The sequence below is a fragment of the Drosophila willistoni genome, unplaced genomic scaffold (genome assembly GCF_018902025.1).
Source record: "Drosophila willistoni isolate 14030-0811.24 unplaced genomic scaffold, UCI_dwil_1.1 Seg169, whole genome shotgun sequence".
NCBI classification, from domain to species: Eukaryota; Metazoa; Arthropoda; class Insecta; order Diptera; family Drosophilidae; genus Drosophila; species Drosophila willistoni.
Window position 1 is genome coordinate 817,789 of NW_025814128.1, and position 11,185 is coordinate 828,973.

Genomic DNA, 11,185 nt, shown 5'->3' on the forward strand with positions numbered 1-11,185 from the left:
CAACCGTAGGCTCGTTTTTGGCATTCTCTTTCTCCATAAACTAGTCAACGGCGAAGTCATTTCTACTAATTTACTAGGTAGGCTATATTTTTGTGTTCCCTCACGTCGACCCAAAAACTTTTTTCGTATTCAACTTAGTAGATGTCTGGCTAACTACTCTCTTCACGAACCTTTTCGTGTTCTTTGCCAATCTTTTAACAACCTTTCTCACCTAATTTCTCCTCATCTTTCTGTCACTTCTCTTCGCGCTATACTTTTTAATCATCTACAGCGAAACCAATGATAATATTCTGGACTTGGATTGGCTGCAACTCATCCCTGACCACATTGGCTGTGACTCGGGGCATAGCTGGCACCTTATGCAAATAAAACACCTCCACCCGGTCGGGGATGTTTAGTTGTGTATATAGCTAAGCTATCTTTTTCAATTAATTACTATCTGTCTTTAGCTTAAGCTTTTTCGTCGACTGCTGTGTTAGTTGACGTAAATAAATAAATAAAAATAAAATAAATAAATAAACTATTGTATTTTCGAGTATTTGCAAGAAAGTGGCGTGTTTCTTGTGTTTCGCCACAAAGCAATGAATACAATGGCTCATGTGGCGTAGTCAACACTGGCAATTTCACTTAACCATTAAGGCAGCATAATCCAGGCGTTTTTTCGGACAACTTAAATGCACCACAATACTCGCAAACAACTTCCATTTGCCCAATGAAACGCTAAGATGAAAGCTGCAATCATTGATGCAATCGTATCGAAACGCTGCTCGATTTAAATCAGCCAAATATCTTGTTCTGCGTCGCAAATTATCTATTTGTTGCCTTCTGTTGTTCGCTCGACGATTCTGCATTACCAACCGAGCTCTTTCACGGGCTGCTTCACTTTGCTCTCGGGATTGAGAAGCACGAATTAATGCTCTTCTTCGTTGAATACTAACGCGGCGCTCTTCTCGTATAATTTCTCTTTGTTCACCGGATAATTGACTCGCGATGTTCTGTAGCCTAATTGCATTACGGCTCCGCCAGGAAAGATTAAATCTTGTACGACGTGGCATAATGATTAGATTGCTAATGGGTTTCGTTTGATAATATGGGTTACTAAACACTGCACAAAACACAATATTCGAATTTTTATTATGTTACCACACAAAACACAATATTCGAATTTTTCCTTTAGTTTTGACATTGTATATTACAGAGCACTACAATGACATTAAAACAACAGTTGACTTTATTTAAATTGAATGTTAGAAAACGTTTGTATAGGGAAAAGAAAGGGGTTTTAAGAGGTTTTCCGGCAATTATTTATTGTTTTTAAGATGTATTCTAATATTCGGGGGCAAACAAATCAAAAGGGATCAATAACCATGAAGATTGGTTCAGCAGATCTCGAGTTTTAAGTGTTTGAACTAACACGACTTTCTTTTATATATATAAAATAGATTTTTTATCGATCGATCGAATCAGTGAATTTTGATATATTGAAAGAGAAAACAAAAGAAATTTTCCTTTTTTATTTTATTTTTTCGCTTTTGTCAGCCATAGTTTTAGCCATTTATTTTATATAAAATGCGAAAAGACGCAAATGCCTCAAATGTTTTAAACACTACCAAAAAAAAAAAAAAAGATTAAATGAAAGCAAATGTAATTAATATTTTTACACCTAAATGTAAAAAAAACGAAGATAAATGTAACTTTATTTTAGATGATTAGTCTTTGACTTTCAGGTAGGCAACTTTGTGTAATCGTCTTACCACACTCACAGCTTGAATTGCTACTAGATAAAGGTGGGCTGTGACTAAAGAGGGCCTAAGCAATTTATCAATTTCTAAATAAACGCAAACTCAAAAAACTTGTGCTTTTACAAGCACTAGAGAGAGGTAAAAGGGAGGGGTTCAAGATATCCTAAGCATATGGAATGTGCACAGAGTGGAGAGAAACCTCGACGATGCCTTACCAAGTCTTTAGCTATTGCGCATGCGTAGCAGCAACTTGGCCAAAACATTAGCACGCTGGGGCGATGAGTCTTTGATCAGTTTGTAAACATATTCCACATTGCGTAATGTTTGCGCAATTGTCTTCACATCCAGTTGAGTATGATTTCTGTTGGCCAAAAACCAGAGATTAAGTGCCAACTTAGAGATTGTTTCCTTTTCCAAGTCTGCATACCGGACAATACGTAGAAATAGATCCAATGAGATTTCAGATTGCGAACGCTGCTGCTGGGCCAAGCCCAAGGATTTTAGTTGCATAAGAATAGAGTCTACAACCTGGCAACAGAGGTGGTTAATCTCGTTTATAAACTTGGGATCATGTCCATATAAAGCATCATTGGAAACCACTCCATCTATGTGATAGGGAAATCTCTAAAGGCTCTGCGCATAAAGCATGTCAAATAGATGATACTCGGAGCCGTGCTGTTCCCGTTGAAGTTGCGTCTGCCCACTACATCTAATAGCAAACGCAGAAAATACAACACTCCTTGCTCCGGGCTATCCGGAACTACAATCAAAGTGGCTAACATATTGCAGAGATATGACACCAGATACCGCTCTAGACTTCGTGGCTTGCCATCCAAATCAACGATTGCCGCTGGCAAATCGTTTACCAAATCCAATGCGGCCTCAAAACAGGCATCGGCCTGTCCCAGACAGAGATAATGCAAGGCTAGCTGACCACACAGCAAATACAAATCCATTTGCTGCTGCACAGACGAGATGCTGGGAATAGTTATAAAGCAATAGGCAATGCAGGCTTTGACAAAGCCCGTGGATTTGGATCGGCTACGTTTGGCCAACTTGCAGGCAGCATGAACTAATTTTACATAGACAGCATCCAGATTGCCAAAATTGCCCCTGGCCTCCACATAGAAGCTAAGCTGTTGCTCGAGATCGTGGCCAAAATGGACCTTATGAATAAAGACGTTAATGAGTTGTGAAATCTGGCGACGCTCATCCTCTACGGTAAGGGCATTGACAGAGTCATTTAGAATTTTTCCAAGATACATAAGGGCATTGTTGACCACCGGATCGGAAGAGTGTTCCTCACTGTTTTGTTTGTAGTAATTCAGAATGGTTTTGCACACCTCCACCCGGACAGATTCATTGTGGAACAGATCGACATAGGGTAGAAAGTTTGGCTGGATTAGCAGTAACTCTATGTTGCCATAGTTTTGCATAATCTTAGAAAGAATTATCTGAAGTTGGGCATAGTGCTTTTCATAGGCCTTGCCCAGGCACATACGACCATTGAGTTCACCCAACAAGCGATTCACCTCATGGATCGTAAAGTACTGGGCCACAAAGACGGCCCAAGTTTCTACGCAATTGATGTATTCATTGGGATCGGTCAGCTTATTGATGGTTTCGAATGCTGCTTTCAGAAACAAAGCGCGCTGCTCTTGCAATGGGGCACAGCTGCTGACACAGCTACCCAAAGATCGCAGTAGTTGAGATTTGGACACTCCTTGAGTCTCACAATTGTTGATCACTTCTATGAAATCCAAGGCATTGGCAGCTATAAATTCTGGCTTCAAGGAGTTGAGGATGGACATGAGAATGGCTCCATTGTTCTTTAGTTTTTTACATTCCTGGACGATTTCCTGTGCATGTAAATCAGATTTGTGCACTAAACAGAGAAGCATATAGTCGATTGCCGGGGCATACAGCTGCAAGTACGACGTAGCTGTTATGATTTCCGGATGTAGATTGAAGCGTGAGACATAACGAAAGATCTGAGGATAGATTATGAACAAATCTGCAAAGTTCTCCTTAATAAAAGTTCTATCTGGTGTCACAGGCACGCCCACTCGCACCAAATAGCAGCGGGCATAGATAGAAACCAAGGGATCGGCTATACCTCTTAATTGACGGGTTAGTCGTTGCAACAATTTCGTGTAATTCCTTTTTTCCGTCGGAAGGAACTCATACCACCTGAAAATGGCCATTTCCAAATACAATCTAGGCAATAACTCTCTAATCGAGGCGATCTTGTAAAACCAGTTTTGGCAAGTGTCTCGTGCTGCTTCACGCTCCCGTTCTAACGACGCTGCGGAGATGCCAATGCCACCATTGCACTTGGCACGCAGTCGACAATTAGTAATTAAATGAAGAAGGTAGCTAAGCTTTATACACAACTAAACATCCCCGGCCCGGTGGAGGTGTTTTATTTGCACAAGGTGCCAGCCATGCCCCGATTCACAGCCAATGTGGCCAGGGATGAGTTGCAGCCAATCCAAGTCCAGAATATTTTCATTGGTTTCGCTGTAGATGATTAAAAAGTATAGCGCGAAGAGAAGTGACAGAAAGATGAGGAGAGATAAGGTGAGAAAGGTTGTTAAAAGATTGGCAAAGAACACGAAGAGGTTCGTGAAGAGAGTAGTTAGTCAGACATCTACTAAGGTGAATAGGAAAAAAGTTTCTGGTCCGACGTGAGGGAACACAAAAATACAGCGTATCTAGTAAATTGGTAGAAGAGACTTCGCCGTTGACTAGTTTATGGAGAAAGAGAATGCCAAAAACAAGCCTACGGTTATAAAGTGAAGGAAGATTAATAAGAAGAAGTCTATCAGAATAAGAAGGTAGGCGAAGACCCGGGTCCCAATTTAGACCGCGTAGCGCAAACTTAAGGAATTGCTTCTGTACCGATTCAATACTACGCTGGTGAACATCATATTGCGGGTTCCACACTGGCGAGCAATATTCTAGAGTAGGGCGAACTAACGAAGTGTATAAAACCTTTGTTACATAGGGATCATCAAATTCTTTCGCCCAACGTTTAATGAAGCCGAGAAGGCAGCTTGCTCTGTTGACAATTGAAGAAATATGAACATTAAATGAAAGTTTAGGGTCAAACATAACGCCTAAGTCTTTGAATGATGGAACACAATCTAACAGAACAGACTTAATAGAGTAATGAGCTAGGAGCGGAGACAAACGACTGAAAGTCATAAAAGAACACTTAGAGGCATTAAGGTGTAATTTATTAACGTGGCACCAATCACAGAACGCATCGAGATCTGATTGCAAGTACTGTTGGAAAGAAGGATCATTATAGGAATAACAAATCTTGACGTCATCCGCAAACATGAGCACGCGTGAATGCGCCAAGGCCAAAGGCAAATCATTTATAAACAATGTAAATAATAGTGGGCCCAGATGACTGCCTTGGGGTACACCTGACGTAACTCGAACAGTTTTAGATATCGAGGAACGAAAAGACACCTTTTGGGTTCTGCCAATAAGATACGACTTTAACCAACCCAATAATTTTGGTGAAAAACCCATGATGTTAAGTTTCGCGAGAAGCAAAGAATGATCAACCGTAACAAAAGCCTTACTGAAGTCAGTATAAATAACATCAGTTTGACACTTTTTACGGGTAGAAGCGACGAACGACCTTTCATGAAACCATGCTGACAAGGAGAAATAGTGGATCTGGATAGATGTTGAAGAGAAGACGTAATAATTTTCTCAAACAGTTTAGGTATTGCCGAAAGTTTGGCAATGCCACGGAAGTTGGAAACATCCGATTTGCTACCCTTTTTAAAAAGCGGAATAATAAATGACTCCTTCCAGATATCAGGAAATCTACAAGTCTCACTCGATATAAAGAATAACCGATATAAAGGCTTAGATAGGGAAATAGAACACATTTTAAGGATGCAGCTAGGTATATCATCAGGCCCGGGAACGAAGGAAGACTTCATAGATGACAAGCTAGAGAGAATACAGTCTTCAGTAATACTGGGAAAAAACATACAATTTAAATGTGGGATTGAAAAGGGATAGGGTGTGGGATCCGAAACAGTAGTAGAATATGTCGACTGAAAAAATTTAGCAAACAGATCTGCAATATCTAAATCATTATAAGCAGACTGGTCGTTAAGTCTGAAGGTGGAAGGTAGGACATTAGAGCGTCTTTTGGAATTAACAAAGTTGTAAAATCTTTTGGGGTTATTATAAAATTCAGCCTTACAGCGAACGAGATAATTGTTGTAGCATTGAGTATTTAAGAGACAAAATTGAGATTTGGCTATACAATAATTTGCATAGTCAAGTCGCGAACCAGTTTTTTTAAATCTTTTAAAATATCTCGATTTAATGTTACGAAGATTAGAGAGCCTACGTGTGAACCAGACTGGCGAGCTGGAGACGGTAGAGACATTCACATAAGGAACGCATTTATCAATTAGAGAATTAAGAGCAGAATAGAAAAACTTCACTGCACAATCTATATCGCAGCACTCAAATAGAAACGACCAATCAAAAGAGAAAATAAGGCTGTTAAGAAGATTGAAATTTGTTTTACGAAAACATCTACGACGAGAATTTGAGATGTTTTTAAATAAATTAGTAACGGAATTGTAAGAAATAGTAACTTCAATGGTAGGATGATAAGGATCTTCAGGTTTCACTAGTGGCTGTGTTTGCGATACAGCACTAACAGTGGGATCAGAGACAAAAACAAGATCAAGGATTCTTTTAGAACAGTTAAGGAAAGAATTCAACTGATATAGTGGACATTCAAGTAGGCTATCAAGAAAAACATGTTGAGATGAAGGAATTAAGAAAGATAGATTATCATCAACAAGCCAAGAAATATTAGGCAAGTTAAAATCACCTAAAACTATAAGAACATCACGATCTTTAAGACGACCAAAAATAGTTCGTAAAGCATCAGCATGGTGCACGTAGATCATGATATCAGAAGCTGGAGGAATATAAGAACAAGAGATATATAGGCTAAAGTTAGAACATGTAACTTCGACGCAAATAAACTCAACACCTAAGGGGAGATCAATCGGCACCACACTTGAAGACAGATTCGAGTTTACAGCAATGAGTACTCCACCGCCACGACGACCAACACGATCAAGCCTATAAGAAATAAAATTATTAGAAAGAATTTCATTATCTAGAACAGAGGAGTTAAGCCAAGTTTCAGAGAAAGCTAATATGTCAGCTGAAAAGGTTTGGCTATCACAGAAAAGGTTCGACAGCTTGGTAAGAAGTCCTCTTACATTTTGATAATGAATGCAAAGACTAGACGTTATTAGTTTTTTGAAGCAGAAGATAAAGTAGGAAGGTGGACAGGCAACGGACGAGAGCGCTTATTGGGCGCAAACTCGTGTACAACTAGGCCCTCTGGCCAAAAATTAGGGTCAACCATAGCTGAGAAGTACTCATTTGGTACTGTAATTTTAAAAGAGGAGATTTCGCGAGGCCTAGAAAACTTAAACTTTTGAATTAAAACCTTAGCAGGGCAAATATTACCAATGTAAGCTGCCACAGACGACTCAGAAGTATCTGGAGCAAGCCTAGAAATAAATAATTGTTTGCGATGAGGCACTACAGTTAGTGGAGGCGGAGGAGCATTGGGATCCGCAAGTGATTGAGAGCCGGCATGATCCTGTGATTGATCAGAGTTCCCGTGAGGGATAGATTGAGGTACACCAGGGCTTGTAATGGGTACTTCAATCTGAAAAGAAGAGCATAAAGAGGGACAAGAAGATGGTGTAGGCGAAAGTAAAATCGGAGAGGAAGTAATAGAGAGAGCTGGCGACTGCTTACGAGGCAACTCAAGGGTACATTTCTTGTGCAATTTCTCAGAAGGTGGTCAGAGTCATTTAGAATTTTTCTAAGATACATAAGGGCATTGTTGACCACCGGATCGGAAGAGTGTTCCTCACTGTTTTGTTTGTAGTAATTCAGAATGGTTTTGCACACCTCCACCCGGACAGATTCATTGTGGAACAGATCGACATAGGGTAGAAAGTTTGGCTGGATTAGCAGTAACTCTATGTTGCCATAGTTTTGCATAATCTTAGAAAGAATTATCTGAAGTTGGGCATAGTGCTTTTCATAGGCCTTGCCCAGGCACATACGACCATTGAGTTCACCCAACAAGCGATTCACCTCATGGATCGTAAAGTACTGGGCCACAAAGACGGCCCAAGTTTCTACGCAATTGATGTATTCATTGGGATCGGTCAGCTTATTGATGGTTTCGAATGCTGCTTTCAGAAACAAAGCGCGCTGCTCTTGCAATGGGGCACAGCTGCTGACACAGCTACCCAAAGATCGCAGTAGTTGAGATTTGGACACTCCTTGAGTCTCACAATTGTTGATCACTTCTATGAAATCCAAGGCATTGGCAGCTATAAATTCTGGCTTCAAGGAGTTGAGGATGGACATGAGAATGGCTCCATTGTTCTTTAGTTTTTTACATTCCTAGACGATTTCCTGTGCATGTAAATCAGATTTGTGCACTAAACAGAGAAGCATATAGTCGATTGCCGGGGCATACAGCTGCAAGTACGACGTAGCTGTTATGATTTCCGGATGTAGATTGAAGCGTGAGACATAACGAAAGATCTGAGGATAGATTATGAACAAATCTGCAAAGTTCTCCTTAATAAAAGTTCTATCTGGTGTCACAGGCACGCCCACTCGCACCAAATAGCAGCGGGCATAGATAGAAACCAAGGGATCGGCTATACCTCTTAATTGACGGGTTAGTCGTTGCAACAATTTCGTGTAATTCCTTTTTTCCGTCGGAAGGAACTCATACCACCTAAAAATGGCCATTTCCAAATACAATCTAGGCAATAACTCTCTAATCGAGGAGATCTTGTAAAACCAGTTTTGGCAAGTGTCTCGTGCTGCTTCACGCTCCCGTTCTAACGACGCTGCGGAGATGCCAATGCCACCATTGCACTTGGCACGCAGTCGACAATTAGTAATTAAATGAAGAAGGTAGCTAAGCTTTATACACAACTAAACATCCCCGGCCCGGTGGAGGTGTTTTATTTGCACAAGGTGCCAGCTATGCCCCGATTCACAGCCAATGTGGCCAGGGATGAGTTGCAGCCAATCCAAGTCCAGAATATTTTCATTGGTTTCGCTGTAGATGATTAAAAAGTATAGCGCGAAGAGAAGTGACAGAAAGATGAGGAGAGATAAGGTGAGAAAGGTTGTTAAAAGATTGGCAAAGAACACGAAGAGGTTCGTGAAGAGAGTAGTTAGTCAGACATCTACTAAGGTGAATAGGAAAAAAGTTTCTGGTCCGACGTGAGGGAACACAAAAATACAGCGTATCTAGTAAATTGGTAGAAATGACTTCGCCGTTGACTAGTTTATGGAGAAAGAGAATGCCAAAAACAAGCCTACGGTTATAAAGTGAAGGAAGATTAATAAGAAGAAGTCTATCAGAATAAGAAGGTAGGCGAAGACCCGGGTCCCAATTTAGACCGCGTAGCGCAAACTTAAGGAATTGCTTCTGTACCGATTCAATACTACGCTGGTGAACATCATATTGCGGGTTCCACACTGGCGAGCAATATTCTAGAGTAGGGCGAACTAACGAAGTGTATAAAACCTTTGTTACATAGGGATCATCAAATTCTTTGGCCCAACGTTTAATGAAGCCGAGAAGGCAGCTTGCTCTGTTGACAATTGAAGAAATATGAACATTAAATGAAAGTTTAGGGTCAAACATAACGCCTAAGTCTTTGAATGATGGAACACAATCTAACAGAACAGACTTAATAGAGTAATGAGCTAGGAGCGGAGACAAACGACTGAAAGTCATAAAAGAACACTTAGAGGCATTAAGGTGTAATTTATTAACGTGGCTCCAATCACAGAACGCATCGAGATCTGATTGCAAGTACTGTTGGAAAGAAGGATCATTATAGGAATAACAAATCTTGACGTCATCCGCAAACATGAGCACGCGTGAATGCGCCAAGGCCAAAGGCAAATCATTTATAAACAATGTAAGTAATAGTGGGCCCAGATGACTGCCTTGGGGTACACCTGACGTAACTCGAACAGTTTTAGATATCGAGGAACGAAAAGACACCTTTTGGGTTCTGCCAATAAGATACGACTTTAACCAACCCAATAATTTTGGTGAAAAACCCATTATGTTAAGTTTCGCGAGAAGCAAAGAATGATCAACAGTATCAAAAGCCTTACTGAAGTCAGTATAAATAACATCAGTTTGACACTTTTTACGGAAGCCATGGTGTACAAGGGTAGTCAATTCTAAAAGGTTGGTAAGCGACGAACGACCTTTCATGAAACCATGCTGACAAGGAGAAATAGTGGATCTGGATAGATGTTGAAGAGAAGACGTAATCATTTTCTCAAACAGTTTAGGTATTGCCGAAAGTTTGGCAATGCCACGGAAGTTGGAAACATCCGATTTGCTACCCTTTTTAAAAAGCGGAATAATAAATGACTCCTTCCAGATATCAGGAAATCTACAAGTCTCACTCGATATAAAGAATAACCGATATAAAGGCTTAGATAGGGAAATAGAACACATTTTAAGGATGCAACTAGGTATATCATCAGGCCCGGGAACGAAGGAAGACTTCATAGATGACAAGCTAGAGAGAATACAGTCTTCAGTAATACTGGGAAAAAACATACAATTTAAATGTGGGATTGAAAAGGGATAGGGTGTGGGATCCGAAACAGTAGTAGAATATGTCGACTGAAAAAATTTAGCAAACAGATCTGCAATATCTAAATCATTATAAGCAGACTGGTCGTTAAGTCTGAAGGTGGAAGGTAGGACATTAGAGCGTCTTTTGGAATTAACAAAGTTGTAAAATCTTTTGGGGTTATTATAAAATTCAGCCTTACAGCGAACGAGATAATTGTTGTAGCATTGAGTATTTAAGAGACAAAATTGAGATTTGGCTATGCAATAATTTGCATAGTCAAGTCGCGAACCAGTTTTTTTAAATCTTTTAAAATATCTCGATTTAATGTTACGAAGATTAGAGAGCCTACGTGTGAACCAGACTGGCGAGCTGGAGACGGTAGAGACATTCACATAAGGAACGCATTTATCAATTAGAGAATTAAGAGCAGAATAGAAAAACTTCACTGCACAATCTATATCGCAGCACTCAAATAGAAACGACCAATCAAAAGAGAAAATAAGGCTGTTAAGAAGATTGAAATTTGTTTTACGAAAACATCTACGACGAGAATTTGAGATGTTTTTAAATAAATTAGTAACGGAATTGTAAGAAATAGTAACTTCAATGGTAGGATGATAAGGATCTTCAGGTTTCACTAGTGGCTGTGTTTGCGATACAGCACTAACAGTGGGATCAGAGACAAAAACAAGATCAAGGATTCTTTTAGAACAGTTAAGGAAAGAATTC

At 40.0% G+C, this 11,185-nt stretch overlaps 1 pseudogene; it reads right to left on the reverse strand.

Annotated features, from left to right (window-relative positions):
* Window positions 1–1,964: 1,964 nt before the first annotated feature.
* LOC6646632 overlaps window positions 1,965–11,185 on the reverse strand; it is a 34,175-nt pseudogene continuing 24,954 nt past the window's right edge.